The following is a 7,191-nucleotide window of genomic DNA, read 5'->3' on the forward strand; positions in this document are numbered from 1 at the left end:
AACCATGGAAGCCTTAAAATCTATATCCACAACCAAGCAATCAATGTGAACAAGCATGAATCCACACATCCCATGTCATGTTTCCAACCTTCACAAATGCTCCCTTGGCTAACCTGTCAAGCATTGTCTTGCTCAACTCTCTTTTTGTCATTTTATCTTTTCTCTACAACTACCCTTGTTGATGCTTATATAGTAGCAAGTCCCACAAAACCATCAAGTGGTATCATATAAACAATGTGCTAAAATCATGTGCTACCTAACCCATTGATCCCACATTTAATATTGGGCATTTAATTTTTTTCCTCAATATTAAATAATTACAACAAATATTATCACAATGTTACAATAGAACTAATCAAGTGTATCTCATGTGAATCTTTACATGTTGCACACCCATCTAGGTACTCCTAGGTGCAACATTATATAATAAAATAAAAAATAATAGAATATAATAAAATTATGCAATGTGTGTAACACCCATTATCTCAAAAAAAAATAGCATTGCTCAAGGAGTCCCTCATAAGGGGAAGTCCAAGAAAAACTTGCATATTCATGACCTCTTCGTAGGAAGATGGAGAATCAAAGTTGAAAGGTATATAATATTCAAAGCCATTTGGAAGGCATGGGAGTGTGTGAGACATTGGGTGTTAGGAGCTGGAATCACAAATAGCAAGAATAAAATTTGTGGGGAAAAAATCCCATGGTGGAATTTAGAGAGAAAAGGAAAACCCCTTACTCTTCTTCAGGGTTTCTCAGCCAAATCTTGGGCCAGGTTGGGCATTAATAAGTTCAATGATCTCATAGTTGATGGTAAGTTGATTGGTTGGGAAGAACTAGCTTCTAAGTACAATCTCTCTCTCACTCAAAAGTGTTGGCAATATGGCTAGATAGATGTCTAAATGTTGTCATTTATGGAAACATGTACTTAGCATTTCATTTATGCAACTCAGAATTAGAAAATTGTCTCTAAGTGTTAGATAGGTTACAACAGTAAAGAGAGAGATATAGTATGTATGGATGATAGACTTTGAGTTAGTTCATGTGTATTTGAGGATCGATGGTTGACAGGGTCACAATGACGTATGTCAGAGTGCAGATGTGTATGGATTGTGTAGAGCAAGTTATAGTTAAATTACCAGTTCAGGTAATCAGCAAAGCAAAACAAAGCATGATAGCTATTTGGAGTTACGACTTAAGAAATTATTTTGGAAACAAAATAATTACTTAATCATGTTGGCTCGACATCTTAGATGTTTACCCAAGTTATTTTATATTTAGTCAAATGTGTGAAAGCAACAAGGATGACTAAGCAGAGATTTATTAATTTGTCAGATATAAGTAAAGATCATTGCTTGTGAAAATAATGTGAAGGATGTGTGTGATGCAAACTATATGTGAAGGAAGCTTGAATGTTATGTGAGCAGGTTATGTGATGTAAAATCTGATGTATGATCAGATCAAGTGTGAAATACATTAGTAAGATAGTGTTGTATGTATATCTACTCTTGTGAGGAAACTTTATTGTATATTGCATGTTAGAACAGTGGGTTTTTCTTGCATACATTATATTTGATCAACCAACTTCTAATAGGGTTGAGGCTTTTAACAGTGCCTAGTCCTCTAACAAGGACTCAAGACACTATATGTATTTCATAGACTCCTAAGAAGGTCAATATCTTTAACAAGATTCTTTTTTTTAGTGGATTATCTTGTGGGTATCATCCCTGCCAGGGTTTTCCCTTGGTCAGGGTTTCCCTAGTTAACAAATAATAGTGTTGTGAGTTCTCTTTATGTATGGTTATATTTATTATTCAGCAATGTTAGTTTACTTTCATATGCAAGTTATAAATTAATTAACAATATTAAGTTGTGGGAAAAAGTTTGTAGAATACTGATTCACCCCCCTCCCCCACCTCACCCACACCCATGCCCCACCCCCCAAAATATCATTTATTTGTAAAAAAAAAAGAGGACCTTTCCATTCTTAAAGAGGCCTGGCAAGGTGTTAGGATTTTTAGATGATTATGGAAATAACGTTGGCAGGTTACCACTTTTGGTTAGGCTAGAAAATTCCTCTTTGTTCTCTACTAAAGCCAAATACATCTATAACCTTTTGTTTGATAGTGAAGAAGTTTTTTACTATCTCAATGCTATGTGGTCCTTTGACTTTGACTCCAAGGGCTAGACCAAGTATCTTTCTTGTTTATGGCATAGAAATGTTGAACCCAAGATACAATGTTTCCTTTGGAAGGCTTTGCTCCATAGATTGCCATGAACCAAAAATGGATGGAGAACCTTACCTATGTATTGTTTGCTCTCAGCCAAAATCTGCCCCTTGCCTTTTTTCAGAGTGTAACATTTCCAAGGAGGTATGGAGATAGTTTTGTATCCCTATAGGCTCTAATATTCATATTTTCCAAGCCTTTGTTGGTCACCTTCGTGGACTTCCCAAGCATCTTAAGCATTTATGGGCTATTATTTCCTCTTATTTGCTTTCGTTTATTTGGCTTATTTGAAAAATATAAGTAAATAAATATGATAGTATTTTACCTTGACATGAACTAACAATATAATACAATCAAGACCATAGAACTAGTACAAACCCAACAATACACTAGTTACCAACATCCAACTACAAAACTAATATATAATCCTAATCAAATAGTTCAAACTTAACCTAAAGCTAATGAAATGCATCTATCATTGTGGAGAAATGGAAAGGGGGTCTGCAAGCACACCACTAAGCCCCCAATGGCTTCTTTTCTCTAACATGGAAATGTGGAATGTTAGTCTTTCTGAGCCACAAGGAATTGCATTTTGAAACTATAGCTGTGAGAGGGGGAAGTAGACGTTGTGATGGTGTTGTGGTTCCTTGAAATGGTAGAAACCACTGGCGAAGACTCCGAAATTTTATGATATATAGGGTGATAAAGGAAAAACATGATGGAGAAAAAAAAAATGGTGGCCATCAAAAATTGAGAAGGGTGAAATTAGGATCTCGATCCCAAATTGCGAGTGGGATTGAAAAATGAGCTAAATTTAATTAGCTTCCTACTAAATTAAGAAAAGGTTGGTTTGACTGATCAAGGATTTGCATTGTAATTCAACCTTGACCTAGCATACAAATTATAAAAGATTATTTATACTCTGGTTGTTTTATAATTATTTTTTTAAAAAATATAAGAACCACATTTGATGTGAGTCAAATGAAACCATATAATAAATTTACATGAATTTCAAAAGTAGATGTTTGATAAAATATTTATTTAAATTATTAATACTAATTTCTAGAACTATTCACCGTATAATATTATTACATAAAATATGTTTTAATTATTTAAAGTACATTTTAAGTAAATCTTATCATATGCTTTTGATTAAAGTAGGCACGAAAAGGGTTGTGAATCTGAATAACAACAAAGAAGAACTTCAACTTTTCTTCTTTGGGCCATTACAGCCAAGTAGTAGAAAAGATCATCTCTAACACAAACAACTAGAGACCCACTAAGGAGCAAAACTTAATCAAAAACAAAGTAAAGTACTACAAGTTTCAGAGCAAAACACTATGGATAATAACTATGTCACAAAATTACAAACAGGATCACAGTAACCATGTAAAGCCATCAACTAATAACTACTCAATAGGAAAACATGAGAAAAAAGGAAAGCAAAGGCCTGGAGACACTAGGCATGTTTGATGTTCTCCCAGTCGTCCACCAAGTACACTCTTTCGCTAAGTACTTGAGATCTCCAATCCAATTCTAGACACCCTCTGTGCACTTATTTCCACATGCACATTGTCCTTCTACATAGCAACTTTCTTCAATTTTTTCTGACCTATAATAGTGTCGAAGATGGTCTTCATCATCATCTCTTTCTAGACCCTGCATATAGTAGAAATGGCCACACCAAGCTCAATACCAATGATGGCATTATTGAACTTGTTTTCAAGCGCTTGTACTTTGTCATTGAGGTCCTAAATTTGGTCTTTCAGATATTTTTTAACCTTTTCAACAATAATATTAGTAGAAGGCATAGGGTTGACCAGATCCTTAATTTCCTTAGCTAGGGGAAATGGAGGTTTCATCTTTGGGCCCCAAAACAACCCCAATATGAGCCTCTTGAGAATCCTATTTGACCTCCTCAGAGTCCTTGCCATCCACTTCCACTTCAAATTCCTCTTTAGTGGCACTGTTATCAGCTTTCTCTGGAGTTTCTTCAACCTTTGTTTTATAATTCTCCTCATTTTGATCATCCTAGTTCTCATCTTTAATATTCTCCTTGTAGTTTTTGCCTTCTTGACCCTTAGTCTTTCAGATCTCCTCTCCCCGAAACTAGTTTCAATTCTATAACCATGAGCCCTAGCTTTCTTATCTTTGTCTTCACCTTCTAACCCTTTTGAATCATCCTTGTCCACCTCAGTAATTTCCTTAAAAATCTTATCATTTGTTACATGTAGTTTAAAAAATAAAGAAAAAAGTATATGCAAATTTTTAATAATCTATAATGCAAAGCTTAATATAAAAATAAATGAAACTTATAAATCATTTTGAAGATAAGATAAATTTATTAATATCTGACAAGAAACCAACGAGGGTCTAAGGGACTGGAAATAGCATTAAGGGCAAGCACCAGCAGGGGGTAGCACCAAACAGTGTTTGTAGAAAGAATGTGAAAACAAAATAACAAAAGAGCCAAGAAAAAGGAATAACAACAGCTAAGAACTTCTCACAGGCGAGAAGTAGTCCAAAATGGAAAGGTGGACATTGGAGCAAACAAGTACTCTAGAAGGTTGCCTTTGAGATATACTAGAGGGATGTTGTTGAGTGTGATCTCTTCAGGGTCTTACAGATCTACTGTAAACTGAGATAGTGCAGAGAGGCCACTTCAATCCTCGAGTAGGAACTGTAGCACTAGAGAAGGGTAGACTCCCACAAGGTGGATGCAAGTGAGTGGAACATGGAGGTGACGTCCTTGGAGTCAGGGAAGGGGTCTTGGGGGAAAAGCTATCTAAGGTGATGGATGAAGAGCTTTGCATCGCCATTGGAGAAGCAAAATGAAGTTTGAAAATGGGGGAAGGGTAGAGGGGGGAGTCTGCTAGAAGATGAGGGGCAAGAAGAAGTGGATAAGCAAGTGGGTTGAGTTGTATTTAATGGATGGAGTTCTATAAAAGAATATGGGAATGATTGGAATGTAACATTGAGTGTGGATTGTAAAATTGCTTTGTAAAAGTATGGGATTGTATATCAATGAGTAGTGCTAGGTGATTATTATTTTTCATTTTTTGGGTAGAGATGGGTTCAATTCAAATTTGTGCTTTAGTTGTGCTGGTAAACAGATTTTTCACTGTAAAAATTGCCCAATAGAGTGTATGTGGCAAACCGTGCACAACAGTTGGATAGGCCCTTGGTATGCGGCCTTCCTCTGTGTTTAGACGAGCAGCTCCCTTGTATGATATAATTTTTAAAAAATTTCAAATAAAGAATCTAAAATTTTAAAAATCAAGAGAAAGTCATTTAGGACAAATGCACTACACGACTTCACAACTTTTTTGAGTCAACATAGAATGATAACAAAGGCAATCAAGAACTACACTTGAAAATGACCATTATTACCATGCTCATTCATGATTTGTAAACATTCGCACAATATCGTGAAAACGCTCACTACAAAAGAATCAGTAGTTTATACTGCAACAATCTTGATTTTAGAACAAGAAACCAAAAGTGTATCTCATTTCATTTTCTTGCACCAAGAACATAATAGAGATTTTCAATTTCAAAGACAAAAGCTGTACATAATTTTCAAAATTTGTCCCCTGATCAAAATTTCAGCATAGTGTTCCCTTATTCTAAAGTCCAAAAAGTTCCCCTACAAAGCCAAAAAGAGCCCTTATATGGACACAGAGGTTAAGAACTACCTCTTCGTGGTTAATAACTACTTTCCAAATATGTGATTTGGGTGAGGTTAATTAACCTCTACAAAATTAACCTATATGACTTGAAACTTGGATTTTAGATAATTTGAGAAGAAGATTGAATAATCAATCCTTATCGATCCTTGCTAGACAACTCAAACCCATATTTGGAGGGATTTTGAAAATGTCCATGGAACTATTGTAGATATCTACATAAACCACTTTAATGTCTGGCTAAAGAGTGTTCACCATGCTGACAATTGACATGAGTTGTGTATTGAAAGAAAGTGCAGCATCATTATATTTCTCAACACATCCTGAATTTATATCTTCAGATAAAGTTTTCTCCAGGGGCATGCATCCTTTCTATGTTATTTCCATCTGACCTTTCTACCTATCATGTTCAGATAGACGCTTGTATTGCCAAATATATGCCTTCATCATTGTTGATGTTCCTTTGAACAGTATAGCTTTGTCATGTTGTTCTAAAAACTTGAGTGCACGATGTAGAACAATGTGATCAATATCAGCAAGGTCTATTCCTCTTGATTCAAAACCTGACTGGATTTCTTCAAGTGTCATAACATTATCATCCAGACCATTTTCTCCGAAAAACTGTAATATATACTTAGCCCAATCCTATATTCGACGCCAAAGAATCAAATATTTCTTTCGTCCTTTATCGAACCATTCAGCTCGACCTTCAAAAGCTAAAGCTTTAAGGAAGACCACCTTAGCTTCATGGCTTAGTTTTCTATCAATTTTTGTATTGGAAAACAAAGGAAATTCCTCTCCTAAACTAATAATAAAAATTTGTGCTGCTTGCAATAATTAAGTATCAACTCTTTCCACAACCGCACTTGCTTTCCCTGGGTATCCTTCACGGGCTGTAAAGTGAAGTAAGGAGGATAACTGAAGAAATATGGTAGCTTGAAATCCCCCATTTATATCTTCTTGTTATACAACAACTTAGACTGCAACTAAGTATCAATTATATTGCATCGATTCAGCCAACCTGTCAGACTCTTCAACCAAAAAAGTTTTTCCTGGTACGATTAATTTTTTCTTTTTATTGCTTTGTTGGGATGGAACACCGGTCTCTCATGGTTGTGTTATGTCTGAAAATAATCATGACTCTCTTTTCCTTCAAATTCAGAGCAGTATGGGGAAGCATAAGTTTACGAATATCCATTTGTAGCTACTAGAGCAGTGGCGGCAATTTTCCCCTTGATATCACAAAGCTCTTGGGCACCTTCTCACTCTCTTTTTCTTGT

The 7,191-nt window shown here is 35.4% G+C and overlaps 1 pseudogene; it reads right to left on the reverse strand.

Moving 5' to 3' along the window:
- Positions 1-6,320: 6,320 nt before the first annotated feature.
- Positions 6,321-6,884, reverse strand: LOC149571806 (vacuolar protein sorting-associated protein 25 pseudogene; annotated as a pseudogene).
- Positions 6,885-7,191: the final 307 nt, after the last annotated feature.

This window comes from Cupressus sempervirens, chromosome 2 (assembly GCF_028749045.1).
Source record: "Cupressus sempervirens isolate cs-2001-9-10 chromosome 2, ASM2874904v1, whole genome shotgun sequence".
Lineage (NCBI taxonomy): Eukaryota > Viridiplantae > Streptophyta > Pinopsida > Cupressales > Cupressaceae > Cupressus > Cupressus sempervirens.